Source organism: Gouania willdenowi, chromosome 7 (assembly GCF_900634775.1).
Source record: "Gouania willdenowi chromosome 7, fGouWil2.1, whole genome shotgun sequence".
Lineage (NCBI taxonomy): Eukaryota > Metazoa > Chordata > Actinopteri > Blenniiformes > Gobiesocidae > Gouania > Gouania willdenowi.
In genome coordinates this window covers 15,693,822-15,721,516 of record NC_041050.1, presented here as the reverse complement: position 1 = coordinate 15,721,516, position 27,695 = coordinate 15,693,822, and the positions used below count along the sequence as shown (strand labels likewise).

The following is a 27,695-nucleotide window of genomic DNA, read 5'->3' as shown; positions in this document are numbered from 1 at the left end:
AAGTAGGTCGTGGGCAGTCATCACACATCAGCCTCTCTTGATACCAGTGTGGATTTATTATGTTTCTGTGTTCACGGTATTCACAGGACAAGAAAGCAATTACTGCTGTGTCTCTTCCTGGGATTAGTGCAGGGTTGGGTTAATATTTAGCTCTGAAACCAAACAAAGTTTTTATTTTCCAAAAATTTTGCTGAAATGTACAAAATGTTAGTGGGCATCTGTCTAGAAGTTTAGGGTGGACTTTGGTGCCCCGTGATCCTGCCATGAAGAAACTAGATAAAGATTATTGCCCAGTTAGGCTGGGCGACCAACAGGATTAAAGTTACTAGTTATTTTTGCTGAAGTCAACAGTAACCCTCGACCCATTTTGCAAATGTGCACCTAAAAGGCCGGGTCAATGGTCTTATCAACATGACATAATGTTGCTGATGTTTGAGGATTTGCTCCCATGGTTCAGATCAGATCACATAACTCTGCCCTCGCTGATAAAACCCTGCAATGGGGTCAGGCAGATTCACCAACCCCTTTTGTTTTTATAGGACAAGCTTTGGGAAGTCAATGATGAGATTTGGTGTCATTGAATCTGGAATATACGCGCAAACAAATAACTCAACTCGATGGAGGTATTTACTCACAGTGCACTGGACAAATTGAGTTTTTCTTAAAGTGATGATAAAATGCTGCAATCATTAAATATTGAATTTTTCTGCATCAGTCAGTCAGCAAAAAAAACATGTCAGGATGTTTTAGACTTTAATTTTCCACTCCTGTAACAGATGGGAAAAATGTGTCTAGGCCAAAATACCCAACACCACATTCAGGATTATCATTACATAATTGCATGGAGTCAGCTAAACAAATGTTTTTTTTTTCCCAATAGTGAGTATTCTGGTTTTGTCCCACTTCAAACACATATGATTGATGTAGTGTGAGCTATGAAAAAACGAACGCATCACAAAACATTACCTCTGTTTGGCCACCACATTGGATTCAGACCCTGCCTTTGGCATTTTAGAGCACACACAGGATTTTAGACTTCCTAAATGAGGGGAAAATGTCAGCACAGTCGTTGGTTTTAGTATTGATCTGTAAGCCTGGGCCTCAGTTGATGTGATATTTTGAATCTAAGTGACAGAAACAGAGCTACAGGCCTTTTGGAAACTGTTAACATCCATTTATCACCTCTTGCCTACACTAAATATAGTAACAATATTTGAAGTGTATCTAAAGACATCTTCTGATATAAAAGAGCAAATGGACATAGAAAATCTTGATAGTGAGGGTTGTGTTTTATAAATGTTAGGGGGAAAACCTGCACCACCTTCTGGCTACTGTTTAAATAAAATCTTGCATTGACCCACATTTGTATCTCTACATGTACAGATCTATTGTGGTGGCCAAAACCCTGTAATCCGATTGATGGAACGTTTAATCCAGAGATTCTCAACTCATGGGTCTGGACCCAAAACTGCGTCAAAGAGCATGTAGTATCAAGGGATTTATTTGAATGAAGGGGAAATAATCTTGTGCTTTCATTTAAAAGTGAATTTACAAGGGGCAACAATTTGGTATGTAAATTACTTTGTACTAAAGAGGAAAATTCCACATTTTTAAACGACTTTTCACTTTGTGATTTAGACAAATACCCTAATATAGAATGGCAGTTTCATTTATTTATTTATTTAGTTATTTTTTGTTTATTTTTATTCCTTTATTCCTTCGACACATTTATTTGTACAGAAAACATTAAATATTGTTTAGAAATTAAAAACACATTAAACAGAGTTTGAAATTTAACAGCAACTTAAACAAAAGCATAATTTTGTTGTGATTTTATCCATTCTGATCACAATCATTATATCCAGATAGCAGTTCAATTCAATTCATTTTTCCCCACATACACATTTCATAGTACACATAAAATGGTAAATATCAACAAATTATACCATTATTAATATAGATATAATTTATGTTCTAGTACAAAATATATATTTTAGTCCGATTTTTTTTTTTAACTAAAATTGTTAGCTAAAGTTATGTGCATCCTTGGTTTTTCTGAAAAACGACTTGTTTTAAAATCATCTTCAGCAAAGAGCTATAAATGCTTCAATGCAGAAGAGCAACATTTATTATAGTTATAATTTTTGGTTCTTTTTGTATTTTTGTTGTCATTATGTGGGGCTTGAGTCATTTTATGTATTTTTCTGTCCTTTAATATATTCTGGTTGTTGCCTCTTGTGTTTCAGTCGTTTCGTGTGTGGTTTTTGCATCTTTTCATTTTCATTTTGTGTGCCGGAGTCATTTTGTATAATTTTGTGTATTTTGTTGTTGTTTTAAATTTTGGAGTTGTGTGTTTTTGTTCACAGATAATCTGTTTTTTTTCTATTTTTAGATTCTTCTTTTCTGTATTTTTCTATAGTTTTTGGCATTTTTGTTTTAGGGGCCACATAACATAAGACCATGTGGCCCCCGAGCCACGAGTTGCCCATATCTGCTTTAACGCTTGCTTTTGTAAACAGCCTCTACTCTACTGTTGATTTTCTGCTCATATCAATGTGTTAAATGTAGCCTTCCCATTGCCTGGTGCACCTGTGGCTTGTTTTGACCACATGGTGGCAGACAAGCCTTCCATCAACTCTTCCTCCCATGATCCTCTCCAAGCTGGGTTATGAAGATGCTGATGATGAATCCTTATGTTTGATCTGCTTTATTAGTTTGTTAAGTTTCCTCCGCGGGCAGCTGCGAGCTGTATGACAGCAGTAACACTATGACTCACATGAGTAGAGATGGTTATGAAAATCCTGAAGCCCAAGGAGATGTAATCAACTGAAAACTAAAGCTCTGTGTGCTAGGTGTAAATGTTCATTATCAGATCACAGCTGGCGTGCAAGAGAAATGTGGTTATTAGCCTTCAGGTTAAATATTTATTGCCTTTTCATATTAGGCGAATTTTACCTGAGGTGTTTTTCACAACATTACAACATGAATTAAAGCTGTCGGGAAGTGGCGCACGTCGAAGTGTGTCGCATGCCCGGTGTGGCAGAAATTTTAAAGTGTTGAGACCAGGCTGACCATTTTCAAGGATTTTATCACAAACTTTCCTGCAATGTTCTGTGCAAATATAACGCCCATGATTTCCAATAGGTGGCTCTATGACTCTATGACTATGAATGACGGTTGAGTTAAACCGTAACTCATTTTTTTGGCATACAAATGAAAGCTGCTATAATGAATTAGCATCTACTTAGCTCTACAAATTCTTAATAACTTCCATAAGCGTAGCACATCATCCAAGTGAACAGGCTGCTAAGAGGAATATTTCAGTCTATAAAGATTCAACTTCATTGTCTGTCTGTCCGTTCGCAAGATAACTTGAAGAGGTATGAACGGATTTGGATGAAATTTTCAGGAAAATTGATAAATGGGACAAGGAACATGTGATTACATTTTGGTGATGTTCTGGCTACCAAATGAAAATACATAGATATAAATATATCCCAATCATTTTCTCATCCACACTGTGGAACTTCTTGTTGATGATGTCATAGGTTCTCTCAGAGTCAACAGCTCAATGTTGACAGGTAGTCATGGTAACAGAGCAATTTTTTGCAGAAGTTCCACAGTAATGTCATAAGTTCCAGCAGGGAGCAAATACAATTTTCAAGGGGGCGCCATTGAGTTATTTTGCCATTCACATGTTCAATTCCCCCAAAATATAAAATTTTTCACCAGTCCAAATATGGGTTCAGTTTTTGAACGTGTTTAGGCTCTCAAAAATTTGATCATTTTGCCATAAATATAATAATAATAATAATAATAAAAACAAGGTGCATTACAATAGGGTCCTATGCCCCGTTGTTGCTCGAGCCCTAATAAACAGTCAGTTCTCTAGACTGCAGTGGAAGTGATAGTTCTCCATCAGGTCAAGGTCCTCCTTTCAAAGACAGAGCCAATGATTGTTGGCAATTAAAAGAAAAAAATTCTTATGAAAGGACTGACTTTCACTGCATACTTGAAGTATTTGATTGGAGAATGCAGTATGTCCAAGCAGAGTATGTGTCATCCTGCTTCTTGGTTTTTTCCATCTGTTCCCAACATTTGCCAGTTAATATGGTGTCTATAAAATGGATTCCGGCCTGGAAGCTTTTGTTTGGGAATTTTTAATATTTAACTTAAAGTCTGTCATGGAAGTATGTTAAGTAAGAAATGTTTTATCTCCTGACATGTTTTGACTGTCAACTGCCAGTCTTCGTCAAAGGAGTTCTGCTGATCGCCTTTGATTCACTTGACTTCCATGTAATAGTTCAAGCGAGATTCATTTCGTCTTCTTTTTGTTTAGTATGTTAAGGTGAGGTTTTGTTCATTCTCAACTTAACATATTATTCAAAAAGAAGACAAAATGAATCTTGCTGGAACTATTACATGGAAGTCATGAGAAACTTCAAAGGAACCATCAAAGGCAATCAGCAGAACTCCTTTGATGAAGACTGGCAGTTAACAGTCGAAACATGTCAATAGATTGAAAAATCCCTGAAAACCCTTGTCTGAATAAACAAAACCTCAACTTAACATACTATTTAATAAAAAAACAAAACAAAATGAAACTCACTGGAACTATCTCTCATTAAAGGCTTCTCTTCTATAAACAGCCTCGTCTTAAGAGTCAGACGTATGTAGGCCTAATTCAAAGCCCGTTTTTTTAGCAACCTTGTGCCCCTCAAGAGGGAGGGAGAAATAGTTTGACCCAAATCTAAACTGGTGTCCTTGAAGACAGACATATAAATAACATCTGGAGTCAGGAGAAAATCTCTTGTCTGCTCTCATCCCATCCCTTTCTTTTTAATTCTCTTTGTTCTAACTTTTATTCCACCTCTCTTTTTTTTTGTATTTTCACACCTTTGATTTCACTCAAATGGACCCAGGAGGTCCCCACAGGGGCTCAAAGTCAATCTCACAGTGCCTAAAATAATCAGCCTGGTTGAAGAATAGGGCTTACTAGTAACATGTGTAGTGGCTGCTCCCTCACACACTACACACATTTGGGTGTGAGGGCTTCCTGAGGACTCCTTGAGTTTTCTTTTGGGTATTAATCTTAATAATAGTAATAATAATAAATATTGCCACAAGCGGCGCCTTTGTTGTGCCGTGCTGCCTTTGCCGCGTCACCATTGCCGCAACGCCTTCGCCTTGCCGCTTTGCCACGCCTCCTTTTTCGTGCCACTTTGCCACGTAGTAGTAGTAGTAGTAGTAGTAGTAGTAGTAGTAGTAGTAGTAGTAGCAGTAGTAGTAGTAGCTCCAGAAGGAGTGTGTTAAAGTTTGAGCTGACGATTAACACAAAATGGAGATTATCTTGATACAAAATAACGTGATAAATATAAAGCATGCGTCTCATTGACTTTTTTGATCGAGAGGCCAAAACAGAAGTTTGTGAAAAATTCTTGACATTTTTTATTTATTTATTTATTTATTTATTCCCTCTGATGGAGGAACTTGAATCAGTTCCCTTTGTTGGATGGTTGTCTGGTTTTAACCAAGTAGCGGTCCGTGATGTATCGCAGCACGACAGCTTCAGGTAGCTGAGACGAGCACCTCACACACACACACACAGACAGCGGTGTGACGGTGCACGTCAGAGCTTCTTAAACAACGTTCCGCTCCAGACAATACTAAGTTGACAACAAACAGGGGCAGTTTTTTGGGGGGGGCATTCTTAGCTAAATTGAGGGACAAATTGATGGCCCGTGGCCCTCCCTAATTTCGGACATGGGAATTTATCGTTTATATCGTGGGATGACAAATTCTTACCGGTGAGAATGTTTTTGACGATAAATCATAAATGATAAAATATCGCACATTCCTATAACATGTGCACTTTTAGAAACCAAGGCAGAAGCTGCATATACACATTTAGAATGACCTGAGCGGTGGTGAAATCAAAGTTATATTTTTTGTATGCGACAGCGTGTTTACACATCTCTTATTTGAACTGCTGTCCTGGCTTTGGAGGTGATGGTTCCTGAGCTGTGGTTTGTGATTCAACCAGCTTTTTACACCGATGTTCCTGTTCTGTTCTCTTCTTCCCGTCCACTAACCTCAACTGGTTGAGGCAGAATGCTGTCAGCGTGCATCTGTGTCTGCTGGAGCTTTCTTCTTGTTAAGAGTGAGCTTTTTTTCCTCTATTATTTAACATGCTTGCTCATGTGGAAAGGTTTAGTTAAGTTTTTAGTTTTTTTAAAACCCATCTTTAATTTTTATCAGACAAGTGCCCTTGAAATGACTGAGTTCTATATACAGCATTGTATAAATTAGAACTGAGTTGAATTGGCTAACACTAATATATACTAATCCTTCTATTGCTATTTGTTTTAATGACTAATCACAGATACTATTTATAAACAAGGGATGTGCAATTAGAACTATGACTGAAAAGCATGTCATTTTCAATACAAAAAACTATAGATAATAAAGCGCCTAAAAAAAAGTACAAGGTTTGAGTCAGTAGCAAGTTAGTGATTTGAAATGAGCTAATCAGAAAAAAAAAAAAGAAAAAAAATCATGAGCGTTTCTGGCTATATGTAGATTATGCAATTGCATTGGGCCCTATGAACCACTAGGGGGCCTCAAAGCTGTCAACAGAGAAGAATTAAGTTTACCTGCCTTCATCCCTAATATGCAAAAAAAATAAATGTAGGATTTAGGAATAAAATAAACAGCTATCATTCATTATAGCTAGAGTTTTTGAGGCATAAGTCAGTAAGTCAAAATCGTTGGACCCCACTGTTGTGCATGTGTGTAACCAGTAGGAGTTTATAGACAATTTAATGGTTTAGGAATCTTTCCATGTAGTTCGTCAAACTGGGGTCCCCCAAACTGCATCCTTCATAAGGCTCCCACAAAGCTAGAAATTGCTCTGGTGATAATCTACTGTACCAATACCATATTCATATACGTAACTACGAGTTTATTTCTCAACTTACATAGTTTACTAAAGTTTTCCATAATTAAGTCATATGAAACTAGACAAAAATGAATAAGACCCGGGAACCCAAGGACACAAGAAATGACAAAACATGAGCTAGAATCTGAAACTACAGACAAGTAAATAAACGAGGACTAACTGAAAACAAAAATAAAACACTCCCAACCCTGACATTTGTGATAATTTAAATAACAACTAACTGTAAATAAAGTTTTCATTTAATGACAGAAACTAATTACATCAAACTTTGCAATCAAAATGAACACTGCTGTTTCCTTAGTTGGACAAAAGAAATGGTGGCAGGCTGCTTCACCTTACTGTTGACCCCTGCCTTAGTGAGTTTTGACCTCCAGACAGCTGTAGAAATGTCATCGATCACACAAGTTAAAAATAGCCTCCTGAAGCTGGACTCTGTCCAAGAAAGAAAAATTAACAACATCTGTCACTGAGAGGCATCTCTCTGATGATCTACAAACACTCTGTGTCTCCAACAACCTTTAACTAATGAGCTCTCTTTCCTTCTAGTGGCTCATTTGGGTAAGAAAATGGGGAAAAATGACAAAACACCAGCATGTCCCTGACTTTTTAAAGTAAAATTTATTTGAACCTTTTTTAACCTAGGTCGTCTCATCGAGATGAGTGTCAAATTTTCCTGGCTTCATTTTCTTTGCTGTCTGCTCCATAGTAGAACAGCTTGTACCCAGATATGTTTCTTACTACCCTTCCTCTTGTACATACAGTAGCTAACGCTACCTTCAATCTCTCTATCATGTTAGCCAGATATCTTCCTTTGCTTTTCATCGTGCCAACATACAGAGTCCCTATTACTTTAACCTCAGATTCCTTTTCTCCTGCATTCTCCAGACTCTCCTCTTTTCTCTCCCTTTTCAGCTGAAATGGTCACAGTTTCTACTAGTAGCCTGTTGACTAAGGGTGCAGTCACACCGGTTTAGTCCTGGAGTCCGTCCGAATGGGCGAAGGGCAGGTGATCAGTTTATCACCTTGGTTTGGCTCGGTTTGTGTTCAGAGCGCAACCCTCTGATCTGCTTCGAACAGCTTCTGGTGCAGTCGCTGTTACTTGGGTAGTGACATCTCTAGGCAGAAAAGCAGAAACCCGAAGAAAAGGTTCTCAACAATAGGTCAAATTGAGTGCTTAAGAGTGTATAGAGACTTCTGCCTTCGCCATTTGTTCTTTCACAACATTCAATAATGGAGCAGCATCAAGTTGCTGTGCTTTTGGTGCTTTTAAATCCCTGTTTTGCACCATCACCGGCTCTCCCACCATCCCATGCGCTCTACGTCATCACCGAAACCTCCTGTGTTTAATCCTCTCTGAGAGCGGTTGTGTTCGTGGTGCTCCTATTTGCTCTAGGCTGCAATTGGAAACGCTCTGAGACTGACAAAACCAGTTTTGATCTACTCTAGACTTTGTTTGGTGTTCACACCGCCCAAATGAGGTGGACTATCTGAGCAAATGAATGCTAGAGCATTTAACTGCTCTAGAATCCATTGGTGTGAATGAACCCTAAAAGGGTAAGGGACAGTTGCTAACCTGTGTCTTGACCGATCCGGTGTCAGAATCGCATTCATGATATGGCAAATGTTTTCATTCCAGTTGCTCATCCTTATGCTGGGGTTATACAGAGGCCCGACACGCTCTGATTTGTGCTATATTTGTGACAGAGCGCCTCACATTTCAAGTTAGGGTACAAAAAATGGAAAGGCTCAGCAACTTCCCAAGCTCTATGATGCTCGGTCATGATCAGTGATTGCACACCACTCCATACTAGTACGGGTCATACAATACAGTACGCAGCGCCACAAGTGTGGCAAATGTTGCAGAATGGGTATATATTTGGTTCCACACACCCAAATTCATCCGATCATCCCATCTTGGTCAGTTCACATCGATCAACAGTGCTCCATTAGGTCATCAGGCTGCAGTTATGTGACTGCCTCCCCTCCGCCCATGTTTGCATGTAAATGGTACAGCCCTTTGTGTAAACAGGAAGTTTTGTCATAAGTTACGGAGCACATGTGTAGCACAGCACACAGCTGCACATCTGGTCCATTTCAATGGACCTTTTCAATGGACCAGAATTGCAGGAGTAACTGCCTGTGTGGAGGCCAATGGCTGCTGTCTGCTCTCTGCTCCTGGGTTTTGACGTGTTCTTCAGCTGTGGCATCTTAAAACGGTGAGAAATGAAGCCAGGATACACTCCAAATGCTTTCAAGCTCTGTTGTGTGCCAAAACAGACCAGCACGGGGAGACAGGAAAGTTCAAGCACTCCATTGTAGCATTTTAATGCTTTTAATCCTACGAAAGCTACATGCTGTTACAAACCCTCTCCAGTTAGGTTGAGCTTTGTTGCGAGAGTCAAGAAAGTGTCACGAATCAAGCACATTTGACATTTGTAATCGTAACGTGTCGGGGCTCTGTGTAACCCTGCATTAGGTGACCCTCTCTATTTTTGCTGAACTTGCGACCAGCACTAGTTGGCTAATGTGTTTTGTGGGAGGCTATATTGTCTTTAGAGTAAATAAACCCCAATGCACTCTGAGACTTTGACTGAGCACTTGTATGTAAGCACAGTCTCCCAGTGGATCATGAAGGCCAGTGTAAAGCTTACAGTGCTTTACAGGAGTCGTAATGGAGGCTGAAATGAAGTGTCATCCGTTCAAATATTATATTATTCTCTCATTTTGTCCTCCATTATATTGTTCTTCTCGGCCACCAATTTTTGAGAACTTTTCCACGGTCTCTTTAAATGAACTGGAAAAAATAATAGATGGCATGAAAACATCTTCCAAACTCAGTTATAGGCTCGACTGGCTCATATCTACTGGGTATAATCAGTAACTCATTAATGTCTGGCCTGGTTCCATCCTCTTTTAAACATGCTACTGTTAATCCGCTTTCAAAAAACAAATCTTGACCCCTCTCTCCCTGAGAACTACAGGCCTATATCCAATGCCTTTTACTTCTAAGGTTCCTATTAAAAGTGGTTGCTAACCAGCTTACATCTGTCTTGGATGAGCACAACATTTTAGATACATTTCAGTTCGGTTTCCGCCAGCGTCATTCAACGGAAACTGCCCTTCTTAGGATAAGTAATGATCTCCTAATGCAGGCTAACGCTGGAGAACGCTCAGTCCTGGTCCTCCTGGATCTCAGTAACACTTTCAACACTGTGTGGACAATAGTGTGCTGATTGAGAGACATTGTCATTGGGTGGGTTTCTCTGGAACAGCCCTAGACTGGTTCTCTTCTTATTTATCAGACAGATCATTTTCAGTTACTGTTGGTAAATATGCTTAATTTGTAAAAACCCTATTTTGAGGTGTTTCCCAAGGATCTGTTCTGTGCCCTCTGTTGTTCTTGTTGCATCTGCTCCCTCAGGGCAAGAACTTTTAAAGGTGAGTGTTTACATGTCTTATGTCACTTCTGTGAACCACCTACAAGTGAGCCAGAATGCTGCTGCCGAACTGTTGACTGGATCATCCAGACGGTCTCATGTGACACCTATTCTTAAGTCTTTGTATCCAGTGTGAAGTTCTTATTACTGTGTTTAGAGCCTTGCATGGTCAAGCTCCAGCTTACGTCCTCTGACCAGGATCTTCTGGTTGTCCCTCGCACAAGGTTAAAAATCAAAGGTGACTGTGCTTTGAGGTTGTGGCCCCTAAAACTTGGAATGGTCTTCCCCCAAAACTGAGAGCCCTGACCTCTGTGGACATTTTTAAAAAGCAGCTGAAGATCTATTTGTTCAGACTTGCCTTTGTCTAATCTGTCTGTATTTTGCATTGTGACTGTTTTTGTATTAACTCTGTTTTATTACTCTGAATGTGAAGCACTTTGTGGTGCTATATAAACAAACTTTTACTTTTACTTACTGAAACAAAATGTTTCCTTCTACTGAATGAAAATTACGACTGTTTCTAAAGAATAACCACTGTTTTAACTTCACTTTCTCTATATGGGGTTTCAAGACTGCTTGTCATCTGATACAATTCTAAGGTATTTGTAAGAGCAGTTGAAAATGTTTGATGTAAAAATGTAAAAGATCATGATTTGTTTATCGAAGTCATAAAGGTTTATGTAAATTGTAATGTCAAGTTGATGGAGAGCTTTACAAGTTAAGTTAACATTTAATGTTGGAGCATCTTTAAGTTTCTCGTTTCATGACAAGCAGCCAACAAGGTATTTATTTTATGTTTTTATTTGTGCTTCTGCTATTATACATACTGTGCTCAATCTATTGTACTGTGTTGGTTTTCACAGCGTGTTAAGATAACGTGATACGTCTGTGTGTGAAAATGACCGGTCTGTGATGTCCTGAAAGCAGCTACAGTATTTACACGCTTCAACAGACTCCATTGACGTGACTTTAATGGTGCAGTGGTGGCCCTTTTTTCTTCGCAAACAGTATAGCTGCGGTTTAAAAAATCAGAACGAGTTTCAGGTTAATTAAGTCTAAATGAACGGTGGTAAATGTTGATTGCAGGCAACCAAGAATGGCAGTGATTGAGTTTGAGAAAGAGTAACTTTTTTAGAGGATGTTTGGGTTTTTTCTCTTCTATTTTTGCAAACTTGTTTTCCAGTAATGTTGTGGTAAAATCAAATCAGCCTAACTAAAGGTTTGCGTAGTTCAAAGAAGAAAGACAAGGTGCACCATGCGTGGGTTGCCAGTCCATCACAGGGTTACACAGACAGAAAACCACAAACTTTTACAGCTTTGTTAAAAGGAAAAAAAAAACTGAGGCGAACCCAATATGCATGATTTATGGACTGTGAGAAAAAAGGTAAACCTTAAGTCGAAGATTACACTTTAAAGTCATGGAATCTTCACTCAGAAAAGGCAGGTCGCAAGAGCATGAACCAACATCCTTTAAGCTGTGAGGAAGCTCAACGAATCACCAAGCAGCCCCCTGCCCTACATTACAACTCAAATATAGCAGCTGCAATTAAGGCCAGTACTTGTCTGCTACAGTGAGCATATGGGAGGAATACATCTCTTACATTTGTTCCTGTTTGCATTAATCATTCAGTGTTCAAATTGAAAATATGCTCATTTAAACAAAATAAATTTGGTTTAAACTTTGAAAATGGGCAATTCAAGAAAATCGAATTTCCAAGATTTTGTATTTCTGCAACACAAACAACTGAGTTGGAGAATTTTTTTTTATCACAATAATAAATAATCAGCCTTTCAGGGCTTTTGTTCCATCTATTTATTTTATTTTCACTCACTTTTTAATATTCTTTTTTTTTCTCAGCAGCCATCAGAGAAAAACTGATTACGACCTATCTCTGGCCCACACTGGCCTGAAGACGAAAAAGGAGGACTACTGGATGGCCACCAAACAGGAAAGATCAGTAGAATAACAAATGTGTTCATCGAGAGAATGAGGAGGAAATGGAGGAAAGCAATAAAGAGGCTATAAAAGTGAGAAAAACAGAGAGGAGGGTGACAAACTGAGGGATGTTGACAAGTGACAGAACAAGGTTGGAGAGGGCAGGAAAAATAAAGGATAGGGGTGAGCAGGATGGCAGCAGGAGAAAGGGAGGGTACGCTTCCGACAAAAGGAAGTGGGAGACAATCCAGCGAAACACATGGTATGTGTGTGTGTGTGCATGTGTGTGTGTGTGTGTGTGTGCGTGCATGTGTGTGTGTTGCATGTTTGAGCTACTAAACGGTAAATTAGTGTTAGCTGTAGATGGTCATAGCCCCTAATAGCATTATGTTACTCATTGCCAAAATTGAAAGGCTACATTGGAGGCTACGAGAGATTATATTCTAAATCAAGCCTCCCAGGGAAAGAATGCATGTAGCCTAACGTTAATCAATGTATGCACAATTATAAGCATTAAGATCTGAGTCTTATGACAGCCTTGGTTCAAGCCAGAGGAGTTTATGGACATAAATATGCACACGTTCATAATCCACGCATCACAATCTCACCCAGTCAGTGTAACAAATGCCAACACCAATTCTAACCCTACCTCCTCATGTACTGGTAAGGCTATACTGTGGATAGCTGTTTAATATCTGAATGTGTTCACAGAAAGTATGCACCCTCGGCAGACAAGTGGGGTCAATAAAAATGAAAATCGAAAGAGGTAAAGAAGGAGGAGGAGACACAGTTGAGCAGAAAATGAAAAAAGTGAATGAAGGAAAGACAAAGCAATGTGGCTTTTTAGCTGGCAGCTCTGATGCCTGGCAGCTCTCAATGGCACATTTGACATAGGAATATTCACTCTGAAAATGTAAGCAACATGTGCTGTTTACCAGTAGGCATACTCTGGAGGACCAGTAACCTGTTTTTTCCCCCAAAGAATGTGTTCTAAGGCCCTGTCCACACGTAGCTGGGTAACTGCTAAAACAAATGTAATTTTTCATGGTTTGGCCTGTCATCCACACAAAAACACAGAATAAGGTAATTCAAAGCGGTGCTTTTGGAAAAAGCTACGTTTTTAGAAAAACTCAGATATTGCCTTTGAGTGTGGGCATTGCTGTCAAAGGTCAACCACAGAAGTGCAATCATTATGAGACAGCAATGCATATTTTGTTATTGCAATGAAATACATTGATTTATTTTATTGCCTAAAACTCACCAGCCCTCCCTAAGGAAGGGTAAGAAATCTTTTATTATAGGGAGGATATAAAAAGGGAGAGCAGTGTTACACCTAAGTGGAGGGGGAGGAGGAAGGGGAGGGGAAAGGGTGCAGGGAGGAGAGACTCAAGACAGGAAATAGAAAAGGTGGGGAAGAAAAAAAAAAAAAAAATGAATGAATGCATTATTTGCGCCCTTGTTTATGTCGGGCAGTGGACGGCATTGATACTGTGCTAACTTGTAATGTTTGTACAGGCACTCTTTGGTTGCTTGTTGTTAGGAGTCCAACTACTGCTTCTTCTTGAGGAGCAAATGAGTCGCTGCAGTCGCTATTTTACATCACATAACCTTTCCTCCACCTTGAAGGCCTTCTGCTCGTCAAAGACGACATCTGCGATTTTGGGTCACAACTGGATGTACTGCCAGATGTTGGGACAACTCTTATGGTATGTTCACACCAAACGCGTTTCGGGTGTCAAAATCGTGCCTCACACCCATTGAATCAGTACGCTTGTCACCAGTGTTGAGGATGCTTGGGACGCGCATCCAAACAAATTGGGAAAGGAGCGTGTAGACGGGAGGGGCTTCTCTGTTGCCGTTGGTGTTCATATAATGGATGATATGTGGCGATCAGTTACGGTCATAATTTAGCCAGTGATTGTGAAGTGGTGGGGAACATTGTCTCCCGCATCGGAGCTCACATCTCCTACCAGGACACCAACTACAGGTGCTCTATTCCAGCAGAAGAGCGCCTGTCCATCTGTCTTCGCCTCCAATTAGTGTTTTTTTTTTTCATTATTCTGAATCCGTCACGGTTGGGAAAAGCTCCTGATTGGTCGACGTGCCGCGATATGCCCCAAAAGTTCAACAATCCCAACTCCAGTGTCGGCTGCGTTGGAGGCGCCGGACGCACGTCAGAAGCGTGAAATCTCAAAACGCACCCCTCAGGAGGCGCGGGACGCGTAGCGGGACCTCCTTTGCTCCCTGGAAGCGTGTCCGCCATATATTGTGAATGTACACCTGACGCTTTTGACACTTTCAACGTGTTTGGTGTGAATACGCCATTAGAAGGAAGATGTCATTCTGGAAGAGTAGCGTGAAAATGTTTTAGTCCTCATTGACCGAGTTTCTACGTCCTCATCTTGAGGGACAGGTCACTATAATGTGATCACCAGTGAGTGTGCGTAAAAAAGTTCTGTTTGCTCTGATTGGATAGAATGGTTCTAATCTTTTGGCAAATACTGCCAACTACAGGTCTGGCATACTTATAACCTCTATTAATAGCACATTTATGTGGTTTTGTGGGGTTAGATTTTTTTTTCAATGACGATGTGTGTGGTGGGTGGATATTTGTGTCTAAAAATACCCAGCTACTTGTGGACAAGGCCTAAAGGTGCGTCCGAATAGTCCTTCCTATCTCCGTTCCTATCCACCTTTCCTTAAAAAAGGGAAGAGTTTTAGTCGCGGCCATGATAAGGAGCGTTCCAATTTTCTTTAAGCTTAGGAAAGGAGGCTCAATGTTTCCTTTATAACCTCCTTTAGCCTAGGAAACACTGATGCATCCTTTACCAAAGTAGACAAGATAATGTTGCCCCACACTCCTTGCGGTGTTAACATTTAAAGGGACACGCTCATCCGAGCATTCACGGAAACTCACGATGACTGAAATCAGAGCACTTTGTTGTTCAAGAAAAAGGGATCAGAGACATTTTAGCCACATTATGTTTTATTCAACATATTTCATCCACCTAGGAATGCTTTATGCATTTGTACATATGTATGCCTACAGCATTATGTAGACCTATATCTTGCATACATGTAATCATACTTATTTTGGATTAATATTGATTTCTGAATGGAAGATGAGTTTGAGCAACCATTCTTAATTTGACATTCTTTTAGTTTCACTTTTGTTCCTTGTAGCCTGGTATTCTCTTTTCCTTTGATTTTAATTCAAACCTTATGATATTTGAGATTATATCAGTGGATTGAGGAACAGAGCAAAGTGTTATAAATTAACTTTTAGTGGTCCATTTTTCGAAATTCCTAGTTTTTTCACCACGGCAGACATCCCTAACCTACGCTGCCATCTGACTATTACGTCACCTAGTGGAAGTGTGGTCTGATTGTCAAGTCTTCCAGCTTCCTCTCTCTGGCAAACACCTGAGTCAAATTGTCAATCAACTAGAAAGGAAGGGGATTAAAGTGCTAAGGATACCAGGGTAGAGATCCAGAGGCACACACCTAGCAGATATGCAGGGAGATGTCTCGCTGCAACTTTTTTTACTTTATGTAAGTTTTTTGTTTTATTTGGGACTGTGGATAACTAGTACTAGTCTTATTTTTGGGTTGTAGTTTGATATAGATCTACAGTTTTTGTCTTTTATAGTTAAGTGCTTGGTCATATTAGGGTGGCTCAGTGTCTTTCATACTTTTGGGCATTTTGGCCAGAGTCTCCAGAACCTTTTGTTTCTTTGAGTTTATTATGTTTTTGTTGCTAATTTTCACATTTCTCATTGATAAATGACTTTAAAATTGCTTTTGTTGTATGGCGCCATTCATTTTTTGTTGCAGCCTATTACGCCCTTTACAACATCGCGGGAGCTTTTCTGGGATTTATCAAAAATCACTCACTTTATTTTGCTTACTTTAAAATACAATAATCCTCATATAGAAAATATTGAAGATATATTTTACTACCTATTGAAAACAGAAATTGGCTATATGCAAGCTTCACTTCCGCGTTTGAGTGAAGACCGTGAAAGAACTTCTGGTTCCTAACCCTACTGTATTATGACTATAGTTTTCATATTAATCTCACACAAATCAAAAACAGCAGTAAATAGCAGCGGACATCTTATACATTTACATAAGCTACTGGCCTTTCAATGACAAACAATTTTTCCCATTTACTCAGAGTTGCTCTTCTTCTTTTATGTTTACCTCGACGCTAATGCTACTTTAATAGCTACAGATATGTTTTGATAGCATTTCATACATTGTATAAAACCTAATGTCCTCATCTGAAGCAGTAAACCATTCCAAACCAAACTTGTTGCTAATGGTCATCCCCCCCCATCTGTCACCGGAGCACAGCGTTCTCCGCTCGGACCTCCTCTCTAACACTGAGGGCTAAGTCCAATGGCGCAGCAGACGAGCAGTAGTTGTGGTCAGGACATGGTACATTAATTTCCTCCTCGGGGTCCTCAGAGGGACAGTCTGGTCGCACTTTTCGTCCCCAAACACCAGGACGAAGGGCAGGAAGAGAGTAATTCTTCCATTAATAAGCTCCGCTGATACCCTTGTGCATTTGATCGCTCCTTCATGTCAGGGTTAGGGGTTAGGGTTTATCTCCCCGGATGTTGATGATCCACTGTTTTTCGCAGCTCAACCTCTTGTGGTAGCGTAAAAAAACTCAAAGCAGAACTACATCTAGATGAAGATGTACACCTAGGAACGCAACAGTGGTATCTTGATGTTCTATCTCCTCTTGTTTGGAAGGTAAACTTCCTCCTTTTGGATGTCATTGTGAAGACACACAGCCACATAAACAGGCACAATAAAACAAAACTGTGAAAAACACTTTTCACAAGTGTGTGACGGCTCACTTCTCCACTGTTTTGACTATCCAAAAGCGGTAACAGGAAGTACTTCATCGGTCTTATTTTCAACCAGAAATACATCACATCTCACTGTGCCTATAGCCCTTTGCCACTTTTTTAGAGAATGATGCAATGAATTTAACATTTTAGCGGAGCAAACAAGGATACAAGCTCAGCTTCAGAATATTGTCCATTTTAGAATAAAAGTGTTTTTGCTCACTATTGTGATGGTGTTATGTGGTTTACACTGTGTGAACTTGGATCTTTTCTGTGTTTCATTTCACTGTGCGTGCGCGGTAATAAGGTTTCCTTATCCTCAAATCTATCCATGTTAGTCATCTTTGTAGTCCTATTATTTTTGCCATATAAATGTTGCCCTTTATGAACATATCCAATAAAATAACTGGCATTCCGAGGCCTTGTTCATTTTCACATTATTTGCACAGTTCTAAGGTTCATTGTCACAGCTTTTTATCATCGCAAGTTCACAACTCACTATCACAGTTTAAAAAGCAGTGTAAGATTATTTCTCCCACTACATTTATCAAACAGGTGATGCTGATTACTTGTATTTTTAACATTTTAGTGTGCGAGTTATGAGATTTCCAAATGTCTAACTAACTCCAAAAATCTTTTTACTGGGACTTTTGCATTTTATGCATGTCAAAAATTGGAATACTGGCTTGTCAGATACCCAGGAGGCAGATATTAAAATAGAAATGTCTTGCTGTCAAACCTCAGCTATTTGGCCATGTGATGGTTCTTGGTACACAAATATTCACTCTCACTAAGGTGAATTTGAAATACGCAAAAATTATGACATTTATCTTCACTGACATATCATGTCAATTATTATATATATGTTATGCAGATAAGGGGGCTGTCCACACTGACTGATCTGCAACTCTTCTTTTGCCAACTCCAAACACTCTCGCAATGTCACCGACAATCAAACCTGTATGCAGGTAGTTTTCTACTGATTCCGCTGCAACATATGAGCTGGGCGTCCGACCGTGTAGCAGACGTGATGTACCACCTCCTCTAAATACCCGAATATCTTGAAGTCTACCCTTGTGTTGGTGTCAGACACTATAAGTAACACGCCATCAGTTGGTTTTCTTCTACCAAAGGTAAATAGTTCTGAGTGACAGTGTTACTTTCTGCCACATCATCTGAGCGCATCAGCTCTGGAACAATCTCCTGACTTGAAGTAGTCTTGCTTGTGTTGCCATTGCTGGGCTTGCCAATCAACCGATAGGCATTTCATTTCATCGTATAATTGCATACAGTACATAAAAGAATAAATAAATAAGTCCATCCCTCCATCCATTTTCTGACCCACTTGTTACAGGTTACAGGGTTTGCGGGGGTCTGCTGGTGCCTATCTCCAGCTCTCAACGGGTGTTGGGCAGAGGTACACCCTGGACAGGACGCCAGTCCATCGCAGGGCAACACACACACACACACACACACACCACACACACTCACTCCTATGGGCAATTTAGAGACTCCAATAAACATAACAGTGTTTTTGAATTGTGGGTGGAAGCCAGAGCACCTGGAGGAAACCCACGCAGCACGGGGAGTACATGCAAAGTCCACACAGGAAGCACCCAAGTGTCCACCACAAGGCTGAAGTCGGACGTGCCAATTACTAAGCCTAAATAAATACATGAATAAACAAAATACAACAAATAAATACCATTTATGGCATATATTTAGGTATTAAGTGATTTATTTATAATTATTTTTAATTGTGGCAGAGTTGGTCCTCCATACATCTTCTCTAGCTGTCTCTCTCCCTCTCACACGCACACACATAGACACACACACAAACCACATTGTCTTTTGTATGGCTGTTTTCAGCAAATAGAAAATTCAAGGTCTCAGGTGAATGTCTTTGGAAAAAATTGCAAGCGTCAACTCTAAAAGGCGAAAGCATAATGCTCCTGTGTGTGTGTGTGTGTGTGTGTGTGTGTGTGTGTGTGTGTGTGTGTGTGTGTGTGTGTGTGTGTGTGTGTGTGTGTGTGTGTGTGTGTGTGTTTGCAATGCAACTAACTGGGGGGAAAAATCTGTTGCATCTGCATTAAAGATCAAATGGACACGTAAATGCTTACCACACACACACACAAAACCTCAGAGTTGCACTAAAACTCAATATACCTACGCCATTACAGTAGCCATCTTACCAAGACACACATGTCCACACAAACTTGTGCTGTGCAATAACACCCCCACACAAACAATTTGTGTGTGTGTGTGTGTGTGTATTTTTCCCTTGTCATCATCTTTGTTTTTATTATTACTAGTACAGTGCCTGTCTGGTCTGAAGTATATAGTGGGAGCTTAAGTAGAGTTGGATGTACAAAGAGGTGTACATACTCTGTACTCTTGTATAATTATTGTTTTTTTGTTGTTACCATTGTAGTGTGATTCTGGATCTTGTGTATTTTGAGTCATTTTCATAGTTTTGTTGTTGTTTGGTGTTTTTTTCTGTTTTGTGCATTTTTTTTTTTTTTGTACAAGTTTTGTTTTTTTTATTGCCATTGTAGTGTCATTCTGGAGTCATTTTGTGTATTTTTTTCATGTCTTGTTTGTCACCTTGTTAAGAACTGATGTCATGTCACTCTCCCACTGTGGATTTTCTAGTGTTGTCAGATGAGATGAATGTTGAGGTATAATCCCACTGTTTAATCCCAGCCACTACCAATCTCACTGCAAGCCTGAACTCTCTGTGTCGTGGGAAAAACATGACTGACTGACAAACAGAGAAAAATAATAATAAAAATAATTATTATTATTTTAAAAATGTTTTTTTTTTGTTTATTATAAAAATATAAATTGTGAGTGAGTGAGTGAGTGAGGGAGTGAGTGAGTGAGTGAGTGGGAGGCGGCACTTATGGGCGAGCCCACTAATTCTCATCACAGAACAGACAGTCGTGTCAGAGCAGATGCTCCTGTCAGTCTGTGCTCTGTGTTAGTCTGTTTGCTCACTGACTCCATCACTCCCACCGACACCCACTGTCTGTACCGCTGAGTGCAGAGAGGAACCGCACACCCCGTTTTGGATAAAAGGCGCAACAGACACACACCAGCACTTCTCCGGAGCAGCGACAAGTAAAGGTAGGGACGCGTTTCAAACTTCAAACGCTGCAAAGCGCTCCATGCACAGTTTGGACTCTAGCTTTAAAGTAGAGAAATGATGGCTTTAGCGGTGGTGTTCCGCTGGTGCTGCACTCAGTGTGTGTGTGTGTGTGTGTGTGTGTGTGGAACACAGCTGCAGTGAAATATTCTCCCTGGCATCCAGAGCCCAGCACAATGTGAGCGCTTTGTACTGAGCCAGAATTAACTTTCATTTTAAACGTATCTCTCTGTGGCAACTGATTCAACCAGTTTCACTTTGTTTGTTTCAGTCTAACAACAACAAAAATAAATAAAAAATATTCACCCATAAATCACAATTGAAAAATGTTTCACAAGACCGAAACAGTTAAAAGCAAAAAATGCTTTGTATGTCCAACATAAATGATCACATTCAAGTTTTTCACTAATGCACACAAATGAAATGCAAGCAAAACAATTTGAGGTGCCTTTTCAAATAATGCATATAGATATATGAAATTCGCAATAATCGCCTCATACTTTAATATCGGGATATATCGTATTGTGACCTATGTATCAGGATACGAATTGTATCGCCAGATGCCAGGCAATACACCCCCTAATATATATATATATATATATATATATTAGGGGGTGTATTAGTTATTATATTAGTTGTTTATTAAGTCATATATATATATATATATATGACTTAATAAACAACTAATCTGTAAATGTGTACACCTTCATGAGGATATTTTACACTCAAAACATTGACTTTAACATGCCATGTGCCAACAACTTAAAATAAAAAAAGATAATATACAATCTGCCTGTGGCTTTTAAACCAACTTTGACTTTAGTGCAACATGGGTTTAGTGCAACTTAACTGAGGTATATGCCTAGAACAACAAATAAATGCAGAAAGTATTTTATTTTTAGATTTTATTGAAAAAGTGGAAAAGACTTTCCTGGTTAAATAAAGGTATATATATCTCACTCAGGATGAATACAAATTAATAAAAATAAATAATCCAGCTGTATTTTATATGCTTTTCTGCTCTTTTGTAAATTTGTTCTTCTTATTCTTGGAACTAGACACATTTTTTTCCCTGTTCATCTTAAAATCAATCCCAAAATGGGAAAGTTTTTTAAATTAGTGATCGAAAAACCTACATTTGTTCAACAACAGGTTGTCAAAGAACAGAGTTAATGGACAGTTTGGGACAGGACTTGGTAACATTTACCATCATAAGAAACACTTAAGCCCCACCCACATAACCAACCAGAGGTGGAGAGCCACAGATCAATCACTATTAGTGAAATTAATAATAAAACAGAGAACACAAAAACACACATTATATGTATACTGTAGATGTATTATCTCCTTTATGTGAGTGACAGTATGTCACAGCAAGAGGCTATGAGTTAATTTAATTATAATTTACATTTATAGACTGGAACCACTTTGCACTGGAGGCCATTTTTGTTGTGAAACACAAAGAGCAGGTTCAGTGGTGTTTTAATTAAACTGGTCCCCTTTCTGAGTAATGACTGCTGTGCACAGCTGGTACCCCTCAGGCTGGTTTCAGACTGCTAATGTTCTCTTTCTGTTTCTGGGCCTGGTGTGACTGAGATGTGTTTCAGTGGACGGCGGATGGTTCAACATGAGGTCCAATGGTGACTCACTGGTTCCGCTCTGTAAGGGTGGGTGAGAGGACCGGGGGCCGCTGGGTAAGCGCTGTGTACCGTCGCAAGAGTGCGAAATTTAGCATTTAGACGCCCTGGTACCGAAGCATCCACCACTCTAACTCTAGCCGACTATGGGCCACTGTTTGCAGCTATAGAGGCAAAGACCCATGGACGGGACACCTCCGTACCACCTCTCCCAACATAGAAATTACATTACACAATAATTTCAAACACCACTTATTGCATGTTTTACTCATATTTTATCATATTATTATCAACAGCGTGTCTGAGAATGAGTGAGTGTTACTTTGTGAACAATGATTGGTTACTGAGCCACAGGGGAGGAACAGGAGAGCCATAGATGGCTCAGGAGCTACAGGTCGCCTGCCCTAGTTTAGGGGAATCTGGAGATCTGTGGTATCTATCATGTTTGTGGTTGTTAAACATTTTGAAAGACGCACTACGAGTTGCTTTTTATGAGTTTGCAGGAACAACAGAAATGCTTCACTTGTCAGGTTTGTAACTTTAGTTTTCCATTATAAAGTGCTATATTCAATTCAATTAAACTGATTTGTATAGCGCAAATTATAACAAAGTCATCTCAATGCGCTTATCAAAAATATAAAATTCATTATAAGAAAGAAAAAAACCCAACAAGATCCACATGAACCAGAACCAGGTTCAGAGGTGGCAGCCATCTGCCTCGACTGGTTGGGGTTAGTGGACAGAAGGACCAACAGAACAGGATAGAGAGACAGAACGTCAAAGTGTCCCAGACTTGTTGAGCCGTGAACCACAGATCAGCTTCATGACACCTGAAACAGAGAAGAGAGAGATGGGTGAGGAGAAAAACATGATACACTATTATCAAGTCAGTCTGCCTTGGCCTTGGGCCTCACTCCCAGTGGCCTCGTCAATACTTTTTATAAAGGTAACGAATCTTATTGGTAAGTTAACAGCGACTCCAAGGTCTGTAAATGTGACCGTTTGCAGTTGAGCCCATGTCCGCTCTAGCGGTCAAGTCCATTCCAAACACAATAATATTGTTGAAGAAATCTGTTCTTCACCCCCAAGCTTGCTCCATCTAATCAACCTAGGTGGTTTGTCTTGAGCTTTAGTTATCAGTAAGAACCAGCTTCTTATGAAATGCTGATCTTAGTTAGTCAGCATATCTCTTGACAGGTAGAATTTAAATGAGGGGATAAAGCTGTGGAGGGGTTTTGTGCTGGACAGTGTCAAAAGCTGCATTTCCATTATCCTTGGAAACGCGCAAAATCTAAATAACGCAATAAAATCTGGTAATGGAAACACCTGAATTTCAAAAAAACACTCAAATATCACTAAAACGTGTTTATGCTTTCATGGGGAGGTATTTAAGACTTTTCTATATTGAAATGTATTGCAAAAGCGCCATGGAAACACTTTTTCTGTTAACACACATCACAGAACGTAACGTACATGGTCTCATGACGTGACATACCTGATCACATGACGTGACATACCTGGTCACATGACCACTCTTTCTGAGAAAACATGGTGCAGTACGTGTAGACAGAAGCAGAGACTGGGACTATTGCCACATTAGACAGCAAACAACAAAGGAATACAAAGTGTTATAAGGCGGTTTGGAGCGTCCGTCTTCCTGCAGCGAAATCTCGCGGGGTGAGATTTCACAGGAGTTACAAGGCTCCTGCCCAAAAAATTCTTCAATGTGTAATTATACTTTGTCAACATTCAGAAAATCTGTAATAGAAAAGCAGCTCGAGTTAATTTTGTTGCCAAAAACTAAAATTACACCGTATTTATCGTTACCGTACCGTTTTTCACGTTGCAAAAATGAATGAATTTAAAAAATGCACGTAAACAAAATTTATATCACAATGTATTATTTTGTTCATTAATTAATAAAAACAAAATTAAAACGTTGACGCAGGACGAAATCTAATCAGAAGTTTGAGTTCTGAAAGTTATGGACTATAGGTGTGATATAGGTATGAAGGTGTCTAATCAAAACGACATATTTTGCGTGGAAGGCAGGACAAGCGCAACTAAGCTGATTGCGTGGTGAGGAAGTAAAACTGCTCATGCAATCTTCAGCACCAAGACATTATTTTTAAATTTGGACTTTTTTTAAATTTGCTAAAAATGAGGGCAAAACGGGTGTAAATTGTGTGTACCATAACCGGTAAAAAGACGACAATTCTGAAGCAGCACCTACTACTGCATTACACTTTATGCCACTGATAGCTTTTGTTAAAACCTTACATTATTTAAAGGTATATTTTTTATTTTATTTTATAAAATATTGTTTTATTTGTAAAATGGTGAAATGCTACAGTTGTTTTGATGAATGTCATGATGATGACATGATTTGGTTTCATTCTTGGACTGGCATGAATTGTTAGGCTCTGTTTTTGCATTCCATTTGGAGTGACACTTTTTGCACTTTAAATAGGAACATTTGGTCTTATTCATGTCGTTGTTGTTTATTTGATATTTACTTGAGTTGAAAAGGTTATACCCAGAATACGTGTGTGTCTTGCCCAGAGTTACAGTCAAATAAAATGATGGTTATTTTTCAAACTGCATTTTTCTTTGGGTCTGTTTTACCTTCCAAAAAATATCGTTCCGTATCGTTTTTGTGAGTCCAGTATTGTTTATCGTACCATCCAGTGAACTTAATCTTTCATCCCACCCCTATAAATTATAGAAAGTAACTTTTTTACACTAATGGCACTACTGGTTAATATGCATTATTTTTTGTTAATTATGCATAACTTTTTCAGGAGGAGCAGACCCACAATAACTTGTCTTACTGTCTCTTGTCGGGAGTGGTAGCTAAAAGAACTGGAGGGTCTGTGTGGATTCAAATCCAGTGGAGAATAAAGCCTGAATCATGCTTCTGCGTCACGAGCCATGCTGTTGACGTGATGCCGTGGTTCACCACTCAAAAGTTCTGCGTCGAGGGAACTCGTCACTCTGCAATTTTACTGCTATGCTGCTAGAGGGTTATGAATGTGTGCGTGCGTGTGTGCGGTTTCAGAGGGGCATTAAAAAGTCCTTCCGGTCACAGTAAACAATGTTTTATGTCTTTAAGCGTCTAAAAATTCAAATTATTTCAGGATTATTAATTACCTCTTCCTAACCATGAAACAACAGCTTCAAAGCATGCACTATATTCTTCAATATAAACATGTGCAAAATGCAAACAAAGTGTAACTAAAAGGGTAACACTGTCATGGATAGAGCTGTAGACTTAAATAAGGTCATGTCTGTGGTCCTATGACAGCATGTCGACCATTGTTTGCTTTTAATGAAAAACACACTCTAGATGCAGAGATAAGATAAGATAACCTTTATTAGTCTAATTTGCGCAGTTTCAGCAGCAGATAATATATATATATATATATATATATATATATATATATTAGGGATGTAACGATTCACTCAACGATACTGGGTTCACGATACGATTCTCTCGCGATTTATTTTACAAAATGGGACTGTCGACAAAAGCTGATCGAAAAATATTCCTAGAAAATACTGTAGTATTTTCCTTTAATTTTTCAATCTCAAAAGAATCCCTTGATAAACTCAAAACAATGCAATTTAACTAAAAATAAATCTTTAATGAAATAAATAAAGGAATAATACAAATGAAAAAGAAGCCTATTCATTTAAATTCTGGTTCTATAGTAAACAATGCAAAACCGCATAATAGTTCTTTTTCTTTTTAAAAGTGCAACTGAAAATGTATTTTGTGCCCTAACAACTTTAAAAAAAAAAAAAACCAGTCTGCACTGTATTTACGTCAGATATTTGTTTGGACCAGCAGAGGGCGCTGGTAACCCAGTGGTCGGTTGGGATGCTGGTATTCTGTGCAGTCAAGAAGAGATGCTATGCGCTAGCAGACAGAGCTAATAGAAAAATGTGACTTTTACAGGTATTCACGTAACATTACAGATATTCATTCGGTGCTAAAGGGGTAAGGAATCATTTATGAACATGTTTAAGAGTAGAAGGCGGCCAGAAAGAAAGTAGTAGCAGATTCCGCCTGCCGCCTCAGCATTTGGACAAGAGAAGGATACAAATATGTTTAAAAAAAGTACTGCGATTCAATTTTCAGAGAATCGATGTGAACCGTGATACCTATGAATCGATTTTTAACTGCCTTACAATTAATTGTTACATCCCTAATATATATATTAATATATATATGTATATATTTACATATGTTTTAGTCACTAAATAAAACAAAACCACAATTAATACTAACTGAGTTGTTTAATCCATGCACATGCAAGCTCCTCTCCTCCGCCCCGCCCCTCTTAAAGCCAAAGCTAGCCAGCAGGTTAGTGGTATTGAAACATGGCAGCAGAAACGCAGCAAAAAACAAGCAAGGCAAGTCAAATTCTCTTATATGGGAACACTTTGGTTTTGATGATGAAAACCTAGAGCAAAGACACATCACGTGCAAGAAATGTTTTGTTTTGTGCAAAAGTGAACATACTTGATTTTAGTGTTTGAAGGATTTTATTTATGTGTAAACAATATATTTTATGTTTTTTTTTTTTGTTTGACAAATAATCGTTTGAATAATCGTGATTTAAATTATGACTAAAATAATTGTGATTATAATTTTTTTCTATAATCGTGCAGCCCTATTATCTCTTGCTACGGGATCGACGTGACGCAGAAACTTGATTTAGGCTTAAGCCGATGGCCACCACAATGTGCGCCTGAGCAATACCCTTAACTTCCAAACTACTCGCCTGGCGCCTGCGTAGTGGGCGGCCACTGCTACTAAGAGAAATGGCTTAGAATACAGAAATGACATTTCACAGTAAAGTAACAAATAGAAGATAATGTTTTTAATTTTTAAATTCTGTTATATGTAATTTTTTTCCAGCATCGATCGACTTCATTGGTTGAGGAGCAGGAAAGTGGCAACAAATTATCTCTTACAAGCACGTACATTTGTGAGCTATTTATCAAATCTGCATTTGATGCATCATGTTTAATTTTTGCAGTGAAAGCAGAGTCCACCCCCCTACTGGCCTCATTAACTTGCTTCAAAAGAGCTTGTGCAGTCTAATAAACATGGTTTGTAGAAGAGAAAAAAATGTAGTGTAAACTAATATACTACTGCTCAGAGAGAGAGAGAGAGACTAAAAGGAAAGCACTACTAAGAAAATCGATGATGTGGCGAAGTGAAAGTGTGGTTGATCACATCTTTATCCCATTTGTGCTGCAGAGTATTTTCCACCCCACATGCCTTTAGGTCTGTAGATTAGTGTGATTTTTGTAACAAAGTGCAAAGATGCTTTTTTATCAAACAACATTTTGGGTGTCACTTTTCACACGGTTCACACTTCTTCCGTCGAGCCGTCAGATTCACAATGTGTTTGTCTGAGTGTTCTGCACAGCTGCTATTTATCTTTACAACACCTGTTTCCAGCTGCACATCTATCTATCTATCTATCTATCTATCTATCTATCTATCTATCTATCTATCTATCTATCTATCTATCTATGTTTTAGCCCGTAAATGAACTGCAGTCCTGTCCAGGGTGTTCCCCGCCCATTTAAAGAGTAACTAAACCCCAAAACCACTTTCTGCACTTATGTATTTGGGTATTGCAGGCTTGCAATTGGAGGGTCGCCGGTTCGAGCCTCACCTGGGCCAACACCACGGGATGCTGTGCAAG

At 39.1% G+C, this 27,695-nt stretch overlaps 1 protein-coding gene across 1 annotated transcript in view; it reads left to right on the top strand.

Annotated features, from left to right (window-relative positions):
• The first annotated feature begins 20,129 nt into the window (after nt 1-20,129).
• Nucleotides 20,130-27,695, top strand: part of camkvl (CaM kinase-like vesicle-associated, like) — a 73,366-nt gene continuing 65,800 nt past the window's right edge. Inside the window, exon 1 of the mRNA XM_028452327.1 lies at nt 20,130-20,316. The gene's annotated coding sequence lies outside the window, so the exon portion shown is untranslated. The remainder of the gene's footprint in view (nt 20,317-27,695) is intronic.